The sequence below is a fragment of the Vicugna pacos genome, chromosome 22 (assembly GCF_048564905.1).
Source record: "Vicugna pacos chromosome 22, VicPac4, whole genome shotgun sequence".
NCBI classification, from domain to species: domain Eukaryota; kingdom Metazoa; phylum Chordata; class Mammalia; order Artiodactyla; family Camelidae; genus Vicugna; species Vicugna pacos.
The window spans coordinates 10776123-10794372 of record NC_133008.1 but is presented as its reverse complement, the minus strand read 5'-3'; the positions used below and the strand labels follow the sequence as shown (position 1 = coordinate 10794372).

The window sequence follows — 18250 nt, the reverse complement described above, 5'->3', positions numbered from 1 at the left end:
GATTTCTTTATTCTGGGCAACTGGGCACCTTGGGGATTGTGCCTGGGAGGGAGACTTGGGTTCAAGCTGTATGGAAGGCAAAGTCTTGGGATCTTTGCAAAAAGTCGCTTACCTTAGTTGGCAGGTCACAGAAAACTCTCAGATCACCCGTGATTATCGCGGTTAGCGCTGAAGGCTCTCTTCGCTTTGGCATGCAGGGGAAAGGGCAGTAGAATATTGACACGGCTCCTCAGATATGCCGGGGTCAGGGAGGTACAGCAGAGAGTGTGCAGGGACGGCTGATTTGCCTCTTGTGTTGTTATGATCATGACCTTGGGCGATTTCATTGAGAACCGAGAACCACAGCAACACAGACTCGATTTCCAACATTCCAGAGGGAGGGACGAACTGTTGGCATCTGTCCTGTCCCAAGGATGCCCTGACCTGTTGCTTTTCCCTCCCGCCTGGCACCAAGGCCTTGGCCGTGCTGAGCTTCAGCCACTTTTGAGGGGCTCATGAAACAGGTGGGCCCAGGGCCAGCCTTGCTTGTGTGGGCTCAGCCCTCTGCACCATTGCAGATCCCGACATGCCCGCATCCCCTCGGCTCCCAGGTGGGCTCCCCGTCCACCACCAGCCGCCAGGGAGGCTGCAGTTTCCCCAGCAGCCCTTCCTGACGGCCTCTGTCCTTGAGTGAGTTTCCACCCTTTATTGTAATTCCAAGAATGAGAATGAAAACTCCTGGGCGAGGTCTTCACTTACCGCTTTGTCTCCTCAAACTACACTGTGGGTTTTCTCAGAGCAGGGACCTGGCTGTCTCGCTCACTGTTGTGTTCCCAGCATGCAGGACATTTCCTGGCAGGCAGAAGGCACTCAGCAAATGTTTGCTGAGATACTTAGTGAAGAAATGAACAAATGCATGAATGACACTGGCAGGTAATATTCTGTGTCGGATGAGGATACCACAGACTCCTAGTTACCCATTCTAGTGTGTCACTGTATTGTCAGCTTTGAAGGCTCGCTTTAAAAATCACACCTGTTAACCTGTTACTGTGCATCGATACCTTTGTATGAGTGAGTTTACAGGATTTCGAGATACCTGAGGAAATGGACTGGGCCTGGTACTCTCGGGGCTTGGAAACAGGGGCGTATACGTGTGTGAGGCAGTAGGTGAGCAAGAAAGACCTGGAGTGCAGGCTATGGGGTGTCATCCACAAGGGCTTCTGAAATGAGGGGCGCCTTGTGGGCATGACCCCTAGGAGAGTGTCCTTGAAAGGGAAGAGGACTGGGAGAGGGAAGCAAGAGGTCAAGTGTTCCTGTTAGCCCCGAGGCCAAGCCTGGGTGGGACGGGGTACCTTAGACCCAGAGGGTGGGGGTGGGGGGTCCAGGTGAATTTCTGGTTCTTGTTTTTGGCTTCTTAGATGAGAGGTAGTTCTCCAGCTCACCTCCAGCCATTTGTTTGTTTATTCCTTGAACTGAGCCACACTGACCATCTCCAGTGCACTGAGGACATGTTCTAGGCGTTGAGGGTGCAGTGAAGAGCGAGCTAGGTGAATTTCCTGTACTCCCTGAGCTTACAGTCTGGCTGGGGAGAAGTAGACAGGAAAATCAGCCTACAATGATGCCAGAACACCATGGTGACCAGAAGGAAATGGAGCAGGGACTGGCAGCGGTGGACGACAAGGTGCTGTTTTAGACAGCACAGTCAGCGTGGCTGCCTTGAGGAGGGGGCACCAGGGCAGAGAATAAAGGAAGGGACCCTGACACCCGGACTGGTTGTTGGTGAGGGGCAAAGAGACTGAATGCAGGTCCAGCTCTGTTGCTTCTGCAGGCACGCAGCGCTGGGCCAAAGACGTTCGTTCTCTTTGGAAAGAATTCTTTCGTCTGAGCTGAGCAGGGGTCTTTGACAGGTGTGCTGGGCGTCCCTGACTTTGGGACCCCGAGCCTCTGGTTGATGCTTTGTGAAGTGGGGACAGCAACTAGATCCCCTTCATAGGGCTCTCTCGTAGGTTAAATGAGCTGATGTGTGTGAGAAGAGCGCTTGGTGACCTGTGAGGGATGGAGTGTAATTCACATGTTCCCCAGTCATCAGCCTTCAGGGTGTTGAAGCCCCACCAGCCGTTAGCTGCCTGCTGATTCTGCGGAGCTGTTGGACACCCTCCTTCGTGCCCCCAAGCCTGATCCCCTGCCCTCTGCCCAGGACTGTATTAGTGTTAGGGTCCTGCAGTCAGAGGCTAAAAGCAGTTCATGCAGGGCTGGCTGGGTTTTGGCTGGCATGTCAGAGCATTGCAAAGTCACCGATGTTTGTTCTGATGGGTTGGTGTCTGTACCAGATCAGATGTAAAAGTTTTTTGACTCTCAGTCTAGTTAAAAGGATAAACTCTGGAGCCAGCAGGCTTGAGTTCAAATCCCAGCTCCACTACTTACCAGCTTTGTGACTTTGGGAAAGTTACTGTCTCTACCTCTGTTTTTACATCTGTAAAATGGGAATTATAACTGTACCATCTCATAAGCCTGTTGGGAGAATTAAATGTATTATGCAAAGGTACTTGAAGTGGCACCTGGCATCTAGCCCTAAGTAAGTGTTTGTTTTTCTTATCATTACTTTTATTCCTCCACTACTTCCACTGTGACTTCCTATGGAGAAGAGTCTGTTTTGTTCATCTCTTAGTTCCCAATGGCTATGTCAGGCTTGGCAAAGGGCTGGCACTCAATAAATGTTGGGTGGGTGCATAGATGAATGGGTGGATGGATGGATGGATGGGTGGGTGGGTGGGTGGGAGGATGGACAGACAGATGGATGGGTGGATGGATGGATGGGTGGGTGGATTGATAGACAGATGGATGGGTGGATGGATGGATGGGTGGATGGGTGGATAGATGGATGGGTGGATGAATGGATGGATGGATAGGTGGATGGATGGACAGATGAATGGATGAGCTACTTTTTACTTCTCCTAGACTTTATGATCAAGGCCTTAAGAGGGATGAAAGAAAATGTGGAGGGTGCTGATGGTATGGTTTGGAGAATGGGTAGATCATGGTGCAAACCCCCTTCCCTACAGAAATGCCTGAACATTGAAGGGAGAGGGGTCCTGGCTCATCTCAGTTGGGTTCCGCAGCTGACTGGTGTGGGCTCTGTGCTGGGCACATTCAGCACTATCCATCTCTGACTCCTCACAGCCACTCTAGGACGTATACTCTTACTAGTTCCACTTTACAGATGAGTAAACTGAGACTTGGAGAAGTAAAGTGCCTTTCTTAAGGTCACACCCAGGACTACTCTAAGTTCAGAATCTTTACCCTCAACCCTTAACGCTCCACTGTCGGGTCTGTTCCTCAGCCACGTTATTGACAGTTTTGCTCCATAGCACTGGGCCAAGGACTTAGTCTTCAGAGACCCTTCTGTTCACCGAGGTGAACGGGGACTCTTGACAGGTGAACATGCCAGCCCTGAGTGCTGGTCATTCTCACCTTGGGGTCTTGTACACCAGCTTCTTCTTGGGAAAATTCTATGATTTCTCTAGAGCAGTTTGGCTGAGTTCACTCCCTTCATAGGTAGTGATCAAGCTGGCATCTGGTGGCACACACCCTAAATTTGGAAATGTGATAGACTGTGACATTGATAAAAAGGGGAGGTACTTAGGAATGGAGAAAACGCAGTGTTTTTTGAGTTCTTATAACACACCAGCACCTTGTGTACTTTCTCACTAGTCTTCATGTCAATGATGTGAAAGGCATTTTGTCATCTTTATGCTGTGGGTAAGGAGACCGAGGCTCTTATTGGCTCTTACTGGGTCCCTGGCCTGCCCAAGCCATGTGATTGATAAGGGCTCCTCCTGAGATTTGAACCTCAGGCTTCCAAACTCTCCCCTTCACACTCATCTTCCCTGGGAACATGCTGCTGGCGGTGAGAGGAGTGAGGTTCCTGCAGATTTGTAACTGTCTGTCCTCGCAGTATGGAGTTAGTCTAATTGAAATATGAGTAAGTTCACAATTGCTATGTTCTCCATTCTCTGACGGCTGGATGACAGTCTCAGACAATGCTGGGTTCTCCCCCATCAACCCCCACCTTTCAGGGAAAATCTCATCACTAAAAAGAAATCCCAGTGGTGTATACCCCAAAGATTTGAAGGCTGGGACTCCCAAAATATATTTATACACCCGTGTTCATAGCAGCATTATTTTCAATAGCCAAAATGTAGAAGTAACCCAAATGTCCATCAGTGGAGGACTGGATGAGCAAAATGTGGTATCAACACACAGTGGAATATTATTCGGCCTTAAAAAAGAAGGACATTGTAACACATGCCACAACGTGGGGGACATTATGCTACATGAAATAAGCCAGACACAAAAAGGCAAATATTGTATGATTCCACTTACATAAGGCACTTACTTAGAGTAGTCAGATTTGGAGAGACAAAGTAGAATGACGGTTGCCAGGGGCTGGGGTTGGGGCAAATTGGGAGTTGTTGTTTAAGGGGTATGGCGTTTTAGTTTTTCAAGATGAAAATGTAGGGAGATGGATGGTGGTGATAGCAGAACAGTGTGCTTATTTAGTGCCACTGAACTGTGCACTTAGCAATGGTGACCGTGATATATGTCATATGTATTTTACCACAATAAAAAAAGAAATCCCATTTGTATAGGAGCAGTTTAATATTTTCTGATAGGAAGGATTTGAATTTGGCTTCAAGGAACGCACGCTTCTCTAGTCTTTACCGGTGGAAAGTGGGAATCAGTTGTGGTTCTGCAGGGCTCCTCCAAGTAGAGCAGGTACCTCGATGACTCTTGGACAACTTTCTCCTGGGCTGAGAATCTCCTTCCTCCCTCCTTCCGTCCCTTCCTTCCTTCCTTCCCAGCATGTTTATCAAATGTTTTTATCAAAACGTACCATGTGCCGGGTGGTAGAGCACATGCTTAGCATGCTTGAGGTCCTGGTTTCAATCCTCAGTACTGCCCCTAAGAATAAATAAATAATATGTAAACCTAATTACCTACCCCCACCCCCAACAACAACAAAAAACCTACCACGTACCATTCGCTCTGAAGACACTGGACATGGTAATATGTGGTTTGTGCCTAAATGTGCTCCCATTTTACTATGGTGTACTGGTGTGTACCAGCCTTGGTTTTGCTTGATAACTGATTCACTCTCCATTTGTTTTCTACATTGATTCTTTTCAGAACAGACTGGACCAGATGCTTCGGCTTGAATTTCCGATGCTCCACAAAGGCCGAGCTGAAGGCCGCACCCCTAGGAACTTGGTAAGTTTGGGTGACTGTCCTTGGCCAGTGGGCCGCTGAGAAGTTCAAGTGGGCTGGGCCCTGGAGAGTCAAGCATGAGTGTTTGCAGTTTTCTGAGTTTGGCGTCGTGGGCATTTGCCTGGCATGCTGGAGGGAGAGAGTCTGACTTGGATTCTGGGGGCTTGGAAAGACAGTCAGAAGACTCTGCCCTTCCCTGAAGTAGCTGTGCATTTATTTAAAGACTTGAAACCGTTCTGATACTGGAATTTCCCTCTGTGTTTATTTTCACATCTGGGTGATGGTCTTCTGCCCCCGGAGGACTTTTAATGAATCACTTTAGAGATTGCTCTTAATGTTTCCCAGGCGAGAGGGGGCTGGCCCTGGTCTTTTCTGTCTGAGGCCTGACGGGGCAGGACTGACTTGGCTTCCCGGCTGGCTGCCTGGAGCTGCCCCTTGGGGGAAGCAGACAGGCATTTCTCGTCTTTCTGGGAGAACTGCTCGTGCAGAGCTCCTGATCCCAGGGCGCTCTTTCCATGTGAGGAGAGGAAAAAAAGGTGGAATGGAATATAAATAAAAGAGAGAGACTGGTTTTAACTGGTACAAGATGTTACGGGCTGCGCCCTCGGTAGCCACTGGCAGCCACCACCCGTCTGCGTTCCCGGGCTCTGGTTTGCGGTGGCAGGAGCTCCAGGAGACAACGCTGGCTGGGGTCACTCCCAGACGGCAGCTTGGGAAGCCTGGGAAGGTGCTGGCTCAGCCCAGCAGTTATTGGCTGCCGGGTGCCTTCCGACGGACGCCAGTTCCCAGGGCCCGGCGGTGGCCAGTGTCTCTGTGACCACATCGGGTCAGTGATGCCTGCTCACTCTTAGCCTAACGGACAGACTCCTTTGCAGTCACATCTGGGCTCTGTGGCCCACTGTCGGCCCCCCGCCCCCGCTCCCCCGCCATACTCCACGTTCCAGCCACATCTCATACATTCTACTGGGTACTTTCTAGGTGTCCCCACCCCAGTTGCCCCTGCACTCTGCTCTGCCCAGCTCTGAGCCCTGGGAGTCGGACCTCTAGGGGTGCATCACCCAGGTGCCCCTGCCCCGCCCTCTGGCTTCCCACTGGTTTGTGCCTATGGGGAGCCCCACCGGAGCTCTGAGGAGGGAGGGCAAAGAGAGGTGGAGGGAGGTGCTCCCCGGCTCCCCACTGTGTGATCATCGCAGGCTGGCTGCGTGCCTTAGAAGGTTCCTTCTCTTTCCAGGTGGCCCCTCAACATAAGTTTGTCTTTCTGCGTCCAGGAAACAGCTGCCTCCCTTCATCCTTTTGGGTCCAGGGGTGAACAGTCCCCAGAGTTCTGCACTATCTCTTGCGGTTTCCCTGTATCCTGCCCACACTTTCGTCAATAGTCTGTTTACTAAATCCTTCTCGAGTCCTCTTCATCTGAGTATTCCTGCTGCGATGCAGACTGATACGCGCACGCCAGGTTGTTTCCTAAACCTGTACCTTTTCTCATGTTTCTGCCTCTACTAGAATTCCCTTCTTCACGTTGATTACCTATTAAACTGCTCCTCATCCTTCAAAATCACACTGAAACATCACCTCTGTGAAGCCTACCTTGGGGCTCCTTTTGTGATGTTAACCTTGTCCATAAACTTACCATCTCCACTCTATCCACTTGCTAATCAGACACATCCAGACTTGCCCTCATCAGAATTTTACAACGTTTAATTCCTTCAAAATCTGATTAAGTGACTGTCTAAAGTGCCTGCTTCAATGCCTGGCCCGGAGTAGATACTCAACAGATGATAGCTGTTATCTGACAACTTCATACTAAAATGTGAGTGGCTATCTGTTTTACTGCATTATCCCTTCCAGGAACAGCTTACATTTATAAGGGACCTTTTAGAGTTAATAGTCCCTGCAACGAATCTCTAAATTGGCAGAGTGGGGCAGAGCAGTGTCCAAGGGTCTTCCTTTGGGGCTTCTCAAATTATATCAAGTCCAGGGCCTCTCTGTCTGTAGGTCTGAGAAAACGGAGACTCACTTCAGGTCAGTCTCCAGTACACAGAGGCTGCTTGGAAAGGGGACAGGTTGCTCAATAGTGGCCTGGGGGTAGGGGAGCAGGGTCTGTGGGAAAAGACAGATGGACACACCTCTGCTCGGCTATTAGACCCTTCCAGTGCTAATGGAATGTGATTTTCTAAATTGTGACTGGCCGACTTCCTTCTCTTGTGGTTGAGTTTGTAATAACATAGACTATGACTCTAGTTTTGCCAAAGTGGAAAAAAAAATGCCATCCAATGGATTTTTATGATGGTTCTTAAACATTTTCAAAAATGTTATTAAAGATGCCGTTCAGTAAGCCATTTTAATGTCTTGCTTTGGGGCTGATGAGCCAAGGCACAGAGTTACAAGGCTGGGCGTGGGCAGCTGCGGGATGCTACACATGGGAAGCGCCAACCCTGGTTAAGTCGCTCCGTGCAATTTTGCCTAAAAATGGGGCTACGTAAGTACAAATCCAGAGTATTTCGATTGTCCATGGCTTGGGGCAGAGATCAAAGTAAAGCATCTTGCTCCTCATTAAGTTCAAGATGCCAAGGAGCCTGCTGTGTACCAAGAAGTCCGAATACATCCTTCGCAGATTCCAGAGCATCTCGGCTCACCTCTTAGATGGTAGAGAGGCTGGGCTGAGCGGAACCACCTGCTGCAAGCAGACCTCCTCCCTGCTCTGCGGAGAGGAGTGGGCCAGTCTGACAGGGTGTCACATGTTTTCTAAAAGGGTCCCACGAGGTCCACGCAGCTGGCCAGCTAGCAGAATTCCTGGGAAGAACCAAAAGTGGTGTTTGCTGAGTTAGGGGTGTAAATGCTCAGTGTCTTGGAGTGCGCAGGACAGAAGGATTCTTAGGGAGGTGATAACCTCAGGTGAGCAGAATGGATTCTGCGAAGCTGTCATATAGCCACTGTGAGGTCTCAGAACCCAGGAAGGGAGGCTTGTGAGCTGGGCTGCAAGATGGGTTTGTCTTGGTTATTAATCGCAACCTAAATTGACCTCTTGTCTGCTTCGCACCTGGGCTGTCCGACACCCACATGGTCATGGTCTCCACCGCCCAGCACGGCTCCGGTTATACACATCTTCTGTTGCTCTCTGGTTGCACCTCCAACTTAGTAGCTGCTCAATAAATGCTTGTCAATGGGATAGTTCTGAACTTTCCCTGGATATGCTCTTAGTTGTCCCCAAATGCAGTGTATTTCACCTCTTCTGCATGGTGTTTATTTTCTTGGATTGTGAGCTGGTCTCAGGAGGTCCCTTCCATTGGTCAGAGGTGAGTGACACGCTTGCTTTGTGTCTCTGATCTGAGAATGGCGTTACTGTCCTTCAAGCTTTATGACTTGGGACGATCTGACATGCTCTCCGAGCTAAGCAGTGGTTTGAAATCCCCCCTGTTTCAAAGAACTGCACATAAATATATTCAAGGCATTTCCAAAATTCCCAGTCAAAACATTTTGGGCAGAGCAGCCAGATTTTGTAAAGAAAAAAAAATGGTGGCAGTTTAACGGGCAGAGATGTTCCGAGTAAACTGGCGCTTGAGTGACTATCCAAGTTGAGAGGCGGTTCGACTAGCATGTTCAGGAGTTGAGGTCTCCAAGCTGACTTGTCATCGGAGCTACTTCAGCGGGTCATGTGGAGAGGCCCTGGTCACCTCACGGAGTAGGTGGACCTGCTCAGAAAACAGTAGTCACTCCCCTACCCTCCAGCCACCCCACCACCCCTACAGGTTTCTTTTTCAGGAAGGTGACAGGTGAATGTGGTGGCAGAAAGATTTGCCTAAGAATGGTGGTGGATGAAGGTGATGGAGTGTGCCTAGCTTTGTTCTTTCTTCCTCCCCACCTGGAGGCTAGAATGCCTTCCCTCGAGAGCAGTGGTAGAGAATCAGGGAGGTGCTGGCCCACCTGGAGTAGTGGGACCCAGTGAGTGGCCTCGAGGAGTCCCGTGCATGCGGGTCCCGCGGTGTCCTCCCCGCCTCCTCTGAGCACATGGCTCCTAGCTTCTGACTTCCTGTGCTCTAGGGCAGGTGCCTTGGGGAAAGCAGACCCTGTGGCAGAGGCGTGAAGATGCTGAAGCTAATCTTTACATTTATGGAGCGTTCTGTGACCCGAGGCAGGTCTCCTTCCATCTTTCTGCCTCAGTTTCCCTATTTTTGTAAGGCATCTGATGCAGCCAGGAGGGGACCCTGTTCAGAGAGGGGTTTGTCCTCATCTGACCCCATTTGCTCCCATCTGTTCAGGGGTGGCCTCTCACCTCGCTGCTCCCCAGATCTGTTTCACTCTCAGTGAGTGGCCAGTTTCTCTCCCTCTTTGATGTTTATCGATAATAATTTGAGGACTGTTTTCTTGAAGGGCTCCCTGAATATAAACGAGGACTCTGGAAGGTCAGGAGCCTCTGAGGTGCAGATGAACGAATCTCCAGTGATGGTATTTCAGCAGATTTTTTTATTTTCTTTTTTCCAAAGGGAGTCTTTTCTAAAATGCCCTAAGTCCCATCAGTGGTAGAGGAATCTTTATATAATTGGGGTGATGTAGTTTGCTTTTCCTGCAACATTATAATGCACCTATTTTTCTCTTGTCATTAAAACTATTTTGTAGGCATCAATTTTTTTCTAACATCTTTTTATAAAAACTTTTTAAACAATGCAGAAAAGTTGAAAGAATTTTATAGGGAGCAAGCATATACCAACTACTTAGATTCCACGTGCATTATTGTTTCCCTCTACCTGTTTTTATCATGTATCTCTCCACATAGCCCTTCCTGTCTGTATCCACCCATCAGTAGTTTTGGGGTGGATTTCAGAGTATGTTGCCAATATCAGTATACACCCCCAGTATACTTCAGCATGTGTGTTGTTAACTAGAGTTCACTATTAGCTTACAGGTTTTTTTTTTTTAAACATACAATAAAATGCACACATCTTAAGTGCACTATTTTATTTATTCATTTTTTTTCACTTTTAGGTATTTTCTTGTTAAAACAACATTTTTTTTGTTGAGATATAATTGATTTACAATGTTGTGTTAGTTTCAGGTGTACAGCAAAATAATTCAGCCATACATATTTTTTTCAGATTCTTTTCCATTGTAGGTTATTATAAGATATTGAATATAGTTCCTTGTGCTAGACAGTAGGTCCTTGTTTATCGGTTTTATATATAGAGTAGTATGTATTTGTTAATCCCAAACTCCTAATTTATCCCTCCCCCCAACACCTCGTTCCTCTTTGGTAACCATAGTTTGTTTCCTGTATCTTTGAGTCTATTTCTGGTTTATAAATAAATTTATTTGTTCATTTTTTTAGATTCCACATATAAATGATATCATATGATATTTGTCTTTCTCCCTGTGCTTAATACAATAATTTCCAGATTCATCCATGTTGCAAATGGCATTATTTCATGCGTTTTCATGGTTAAGTAATATTCCATTGAATATATATACCACATCTTTATCCATTCATCTGTCAACGGGTGTTTAGGTTTAAGTTCACTATTTTTAGACATCAATTTTTTTTAAAGTGCTGTGTCTATATTTAGTCCCTTATTTCCACACTTGCTTAATTATGAGTTAATTAATTAATTAAATGATAATGGCCAAGTGACTGTTCTCTGTTCCCCATTTGGAAGCTGGAGACCTAGGCTCCTCTGTTCTTTACTGAGAAGAAGTAACTGTTGCCCCACCCTGATTCCCATCCAGTTTGATCTCTCAACATCCTGGCAATAGATGCAGACTCCTCCCCAGTTCTACCCTCCTCCTCCAACCCTTGGTCCAGTTGTGCCCAGAGCCACTTCCTGGCCCCTCTGCTGCAGCCTGGACTTGTCCAGCCCAACCCAGAAATGCTGACTCTGTTTCCACGTGACGGTTGACTAAGTATAGACCTCAGCTGTCTTGCCAGCAGTTGTAAGGTACTTCTCAATTTCTGAAGAGTTTGCGTTCATGTAGTTTCACTGAGAGCCCACTGCAAGTCAGTGGAGTAGCTAGTATAACCTATTATGCCCATTTCTCAGATGGGAATACTGAGATTTAGAGAAGGGAGGTCATGCAGCCTGGGTCTGGACCCAGGCCTGTGTGGGTTCACAGACTGAGCTCTTCCTGTGGCTGCGCAGACCCTTCACCTGAGCTGCGTTTCCAGACTGTGAACCACTGACTACTGTATCACTAAATATGTGTCAGAGTAACTTTCTGGGAAGTTTGACTTGGGCACAATGTTAAACTGGCCAGGGGTTTGCAGATGACATAATTTGCATTCCTGTGACAGGGAGACATGTGGTCTGGTGGAAACAGCATTTTTTGGAGCCAGCCAGCCTGGGATCTCTGTGTCAGAGCTGTGTGACCTCAGGCAAGTCACTTTTCAAGAACCAATTTTTTTTTAATGCTTCAGATGAATTCAGTGGGGGACACACGCAATCTCATTTAACTCTCTCTTCCAATGCCCTACCATAATCTTCAACTTTGCTCTGTAGATGAAGAAACTGGGGCACAGAGAGACGAACTAACTTGCTTAAGGTGACACAGCCAAGGAACCCAGGCACCGGGGCCTGCTCTCCTAACCGCAGTGCCACATCGCTGCATCTGCACCACGGGGATAACCAGACCCTCCCTACAGATCCTATTGGGACCATGAGGACAGATGTGTAAAGTTTTCTTTCTAGAGAGAAGTAAGCTGTGGTCCTTGCATTCACAATCCAAATGCAGAGGCTGCAACTGGATGCCGCTGGGCCAGATTCAGTCCACGTGGTATCTGCTGGAGAGTTTTGTTCTTTTGATTTGGATTATCAACACTTAAAAAGCAAGAGCCTGTCTTCTTCCCACTTACTTTAGAACATCTGAATATCTGGCCAGAGTGGCTCCCTGTTTGGGCGTGAATCCATTGGCTGGCACTGAGGCAAAGCGGATGCCTGCTCCCTGCCCGTTTTCCACAGTCCCCACCGTTCTCTCTTGCCTTCGCTGTCCTGAGGTTGGGCATCGGTGGCCATTTCTCATCTGGCCTGCATTGTGGCTATTTTGACACCAGGCCCACTTCACTCCCGGTCTACCTGGCCCCTGAGGGCATGTGGGTTTGGAGACAGAGCAAAACCAAAGAGCTCAGTGGGGACACAGTCTTACTATTTTCCAGAAGGGAACTATGACTCAGGTCATTCACTATCTGTGAGATTCAAAGGTCAGGGTGTGCTCGTGACAGTAAACTCAGGTATGTACCTTTGGAATATTTGGAAGATGTGTATTTCTCCACAGGTCACAAACCAGCGGTCTTACTGAGCATGGTGTGTTGGTGAGTGCTGTGGCTGGCAATCGGGTTGTCAGCTTTTCCTTCCTTGCTTTTTCCTGACAAGCTTTTGCCTTCATGTTTTCAGCACAGACCCCACCCTGGCCCACGGTTGCCCCGGGCAACCCTTATCATATATCCAGCTCCCCAGGACTCAGATCTCCCATGTTCGCAGGGGGAGAGAACATTAACACAGCATTTGCCCAAGTGGTGCACACATTTAGGTGATGCACAGATATTTGTTTTAAAAAAATGTTAATTGCTACGTATTTATTTTCATGAGTACCAGAAAAAATAAATTAGCACATCAAATCTCTGATTTTAAGACTATTACTGCTTAGGAGGAAGATAAATCTTAGAAAGAGTTATTTTAAAGTTGATTTAAGGAGAAATAGGAGGTAAATGCTGCTATAGGTGAGAAGTCACAGCAGAAATACACAAGGTTGACACAGAAAGGACCGAAGTTTGGGAAGAACTGCATGGGGTCTCTGCCATCCTCTCCATCATCTTTGGGCCAAGTCCAGGGGCAGGAGACAGGGCTGCCTCTTTTCTGCCCTTGCTTCCCAAGTTTCTCTTCCCAAGGTTCCTCCAAGGTTTGGATTTGGTGGGAAGATTTGCTGTCCTTAATCACAGCTTCTCTTAAGTCTGTTATGCTGTCTTTGCAAATAGGCCCTTTCTGGTCTTGAAGAGACTAGACTTTGTAACTCAAGACAGGAGAAGTTTCTTTGTGTGGGGTCATATTGGGTAAAGAACACAGAACACCTTGGTTGCTGCGTGAATGGGGGAGTCCTCATGGAGTAGTAGGAAACAGCAGGAACAAAACAAAACTGACCAAACAAAACCCTCATTTGTGAGCATTTTCAAAGAAACATCCCACTATCCATGGATGTAGCAACTCAACATAAGACCGCAGTTGCTAGAAAGAGCATACGGATTGAACTGAGTAAGTAAACTTGGCCGAACTACTTCACCTCTCTGATCCTCGGTTCCCTCATCTGTATAATGGAAATATAAATAATTCTTAACTTGAAAGGACTAAATGAGACAGTGCTTGCAGAGCGGTATGTATATGTACTCAGTAAACAGTAGCCCCTATGGTGATGGTGATGGTAGGTCCGTAAGGTAGGGTCTTTCTGTAGGTGTTGATGTTAATTTAGGTAGAAAGAGGAGTTGTATCTTGAGGTTTGGGGTTGGAGTTTTGCCCATGAGAACATCTTTACTGAGGGCATAGTCTGTTGGCATTTTAACGGCCGTGCCCTAAGGCTACCCTTTTCCTATGCCTTTGTTTGGTCTGTGGGGACAGGGAGCATTCTGTGCCGTTGGTCATAAGGCAAGAATGTAGGGGTGGAGGGCAGCTCTGGGCACTTGGCTGCCGCTTTCTAGATTGGGTAAAAGCCACAGCCCACCTGGCTCCCATCCGTGAATGCACAGCTAAGCCTGAGTCTCAACTGAGGGTCCAGGGGAGGGAAGAGGGGGCACATGAGCACACGACCTTGAATGGAGATTGCTAGAATTCTTGCCAATTGAGCATTAGTATAAAGGACAGACATAGCCCAAAGAAACCAGCTTGACTTCTCCCAGAGAGAACTGCCCGCCTCCCCACCATTGGAAAGAGACTACTCTCTTTGGCGGGTTTGATTTAGCTTGAAATTATTTCTGTTGACTTTTGTAATACCCACTGGTTTTTGTGTTTGATGCTCTGCTCAGTGGTTCCCAGAGAATCCGCCGTGCCAATGTCTTGACTTTAACCAGTAAGACTGATTTTGAACTCTTGGCCTCCCGAATAAGGGAATGAATTTTTTTTTAAACCATTAAGCTTGTAGTAATTTGTTACAGTGGCCGTGGGAAACTAACACGCATGGTTTTCCTCCGTTCGGTCAACACATCTTTGATGCGCGTCTTCTATGAGGTCCCCGCCATCCTCTGTTTATGCAGTGCTTCTGTCAGGGGAGCGTCGGTGGGAGATGCTACAGCCCATCCAGCTATGGCTCAGTGATTGGTGCAGGAACGTCCAGCTGCCTGCCCCTCGGAGGCCCCAGCCGGCTCTGTCTGATAGCAGGGCTCTGCATCTGAGCGCAGGGGTCCCCTCCAGGGGAGGAGAAGGGCCAGGGTGTCCCGGGAGCGGGGATGGGGAGGCTATTGTGCGCTTGTAGCTTCTTCCCCACCACGAGAACCAGAGCCAGGGAGCTGTTCCTGGGAGCTTGACCCGTGGGACCTGAATCCGTTTCTCAGTACCGCAAACACAGTGGCTTAAAACAGCACAGATTTATTGTCTTCCAGTTCTGGAGTCCAGAATTTGAAGGGCTGGCCTTTTGGAGGGCTTAGGGGAGAATTTGTTTCCTTGCCTTTTTCACCTTCCAGAGGCCACCTGCGTTCCTTGGCTGGTGGCCTCTTGCTCCGTCTTCAAAGCGCATCATTCTGATCTCTGCTATCACCTGGCCTCCTCCACGTCTCACTGCCTACCCCATCCCTCCTCTTATCTGGATCTTTGTGATTTCACTGAGCCCACCGGGATGGGGTGGGCTCATCTCCCCATCTCGAGATCTTTAACTTCATCAGAGCTGCAGAGCGCCCTTTGCCGTGTAAGATCACTCTCACAGGTCCTAGGCATTAGGACGAGGACCTCTTTGGGAGCCATTATTCACCTATTACATGCACCCTCAGAGCAGAGGGCTACTATTGCCATTTGGGCTTCAGTAGAACCCTGGCTCTCTCTCTCTCTGGAAGGTGGTGGACAGTAATCAGGACCTGAGGCTAGCCTTCCTCTCTGTGTCTGTGAATTTGAGGGCCACATGTGCCTGGGTAATGGAGTCTTCAGTGGCCTTTCCAGAAAAAGAACATAGAAATGTGATCATGAGATTTTGTAGAAAGCCCTCAGGCATCATGGTAGGACTCAGGACTCAGGGAGCCGGGTTTCAGCAAGCTACATGGGAAGAATTTGAAGTCACCTGCGATGGAAGTCTTCTTCATGTTCTTTCCATGGTGCCATAGCTGCTTTTTGTCCCCCGACCACGTCCTAACATCTCCAAAGCCAAGTTCAACGTTAGACTAAAGCCCGAGGTAAGTTCATATTGACCAGGACTCCGTTTGTACTCCCTTGTCTGCTACCACAAGCACATTATGTGCCACAACTGGAGTTTGGGCTCCGCTAAAAAAAGATCTTGTGTCGCAGCAACTGCACCAGATTTAAAGGCCCATGGGGGTGAGTGGAGGTGGGCAGGGTCTGCGGACACAGCTTGGAGAACAGCTGGAGTTCGTGGCGAGTGGAAGGAATGAGGGGAGGGGCAGCATGGTGAACACCGCATCTTTTAAAGAGAAGCTGCATCTGGAAGATGCCTGAGGGGTAGATGGTGGGGCCCAAGCTATTTGAAACTGCCGTCATTATGCATGTTGTGTGCAGGGTAAGCTTGGTAGGGAATACCCAGGCAGCCTTTATTTATGAATTAGCTAGAAGTTTGGTTGAAAATGATAAAATGATAGGAATATAACTTTAACCGGTTTAAGCAAAAAAAGGAAAAGTTTTGGTTCAGATATCTTACAGAGTTCATAGATAGAGCCTGTCATCAGGTACAGCTGGATGTGGAGGTCCAGATGTGACATCAGGACTCCGTCTCTCGCTACTTCTCAGTTCTGCTGGGTTCCCATTAGCACCATGGTAGCTCCGGACATGCATCCTATTGGTTAAGCAGCCTCTATGGAAAGGGGCAGGGTCTTTCCCAACAATTCAACTTAAGTTGTTGGACTAAGTCCCATTGGCTTAGTTTGGGCCACGTGACCATCCTCAAACCAATTAGGATGTGGCCAGGAGGGTGTGGATCTCTGATTGGCTGGGTCTGGGTCTCCTGTCCCTCCCTGCAGCCAAAACAGGGGGTCTGACCTAACTGAACCACAAGGCCTGAGAGTGGAGGAGGATTGGCTCCCCAGGAAAAGCTGGGTGTTCTTAACAGAGGATGGAGGAGGAGATACTGCTGGGGCAGAAATGGCAGGATGTCCACGGCAACTTACAACATTGAAAGGGCTTATTAAAAGGCGGCAATTAGCTACTAGATTACTTCCTAGCGGAAGGAAAGGAGTCTGTGTATTGCTTTCATAAATCTTTCTGAGAACATTTGTATCACAGTACTTAGCCCTGCTCCTCAGTTAGGGGGACATATTCCATTAGACATCAGAATAGCTGGGATTTGTTTCATGAACCCTACAAAAGTGGAGGACAAAACACTGCTTCTATTAAAAACAAAAAAACATTTGGAGATCTTTGAAATTCAGAGCATTGGAGAGGGGATATAGCTCAGTAGTAGACTGTGTGCTTAGTGCACATGAGGTCCTGGGTTCCATCCGCAGTACATCCATATAAATAAGTAAGTAAGTAAATAAATAAAACCTAATTACCTCCCCCCCACCAAAAAAAAATTTAGAGCATTATCTTTCCCAAGTGAAAGTGAGCTTTAGGGGACAAATTGAACAAAAAATTCTTATTCATGTATATAAATTGTACCCTTCATTCAGCATCTGTCGAATGAGAGATTCTGGGAAGGTCCTGATGCTCCTGGACACTCGGGCTCTGCTGGTGCTTCTAATAAGGGGAGGTTTGTTCTGGCCGGTTGTTCTGGCCATGGTCCAGTGATGCTTGCTACATCCTGTCTCCCAAATTCCCCTTCAATTTCTTGTGGAATTCTTCCCCTTTTTTCTTCTCCTTTTATCTTTTTTTTAAAAAATTGTTAAAATTCCTATTCAGTGTGAATCTGCTTCCTGGGTATTTATAAGAGCTGTGTGCCACCCAGAGGTGTCCAGTTTTTCAGACAGAGACATTTGCATTTTGTCTTTTGTGTCCCTCCTTAGTTTGAAAGCTGAGTGAAATGTGACTAAGACCCACGGTTTGGTCAAATACCACCATGTCTAGAGGGTGGTGGTTAGACAGGATACTCTGCTTTGCAAGTAACAAAAAAGCCAACTCTAACTGGCTTAAGTGCTTTGGGAATTTATTGGCTCCGATAATGCAACTGTCTAGGGGTTGGAAGGCTTCAGGCACAGTTTGATCAGGCTTCAGCACTCCTTCTGTCCATGAGGGCAGGCGTTTTCACCTGCTTTATCTGCTGATGTAACCTAGGCTCTTCGAGCAGTATCCAGAACAATAAAAAAGTTTTGAATGAACAAAATTATCTCAATTCTGCCTTTCTCTGTGGGTTGGTGTGGCCTCAGGCAGTACAGATCAGTGGGTGAAGACTGAAAGTCTTTTCTGTCCCTCTCTCTCTCTGCTTCTTTCTGTCTTTCTCTCCCCTTTTTCCTTTCTCTCTTTCCTTCTTTCTTTCTCCTCCTCTCTTTCCTAATAGTGTTCCCACTTGCACTATTAACTTAGTAAATCCTCCCACCTGTGCAAGACCTCTAGCATTTTAAAGAGTTGGAAACTGAGGCCAGAGCTGTGAAACACTATACTTTCCCACAGTCCTTTCCCCCTCCTCTGAAAGACTGAGGGCAAATATTTCTCCTCTCATTTCTCAGCCCGTACCTTCGTTTACATTCCAAATGGGCAGCTGCCTCTCAGCCAGCTGGACAAGTTGCTGAAATTTATTCTCTAGTCCTGCTAGTCTATATATTCTCAAATTGGCAGCAAAACCCTTTCTAATCATAACTGCTGTCAGTTTGTAAAATGGGAACACGTGGCGGCTCCGCCACTCTGTGGGGAGAGCAGATAGCCCTGCACACCCTGAGGAGAGCTGTTGT

General features: G+C 47.8%; 1 long non-coding RNA gene across 8 annotated transcripts in view; it reads left to right on the top strand.

Moving 5' to 3' along the window:
• LOC116285050 (uncharacterized) overlaps positions 1-18250 on the top strand; it is a 311898-nt gene that overhangs the window by 111196 nt on the left and 182452 nt on the right. For 6 of the 8 annotated variants that reach the window (XR_012063087.1, XR_012063084.1, XR_012063089.1 and 3 more), the window contains one exon: positions 5167-5247. This is a non-coding gene — a long non-coding RNA (uncharacterized lncRNA). Of the gene's footprint in view, positions 1-5166; positions 5248-6475; positions 7484-9612; positions 10625-18250 lie in introns of those variants that run through there. The other 2 variants (XR_012063086.1, XR_012063083.1) reach the window with 2 other exon arrangements.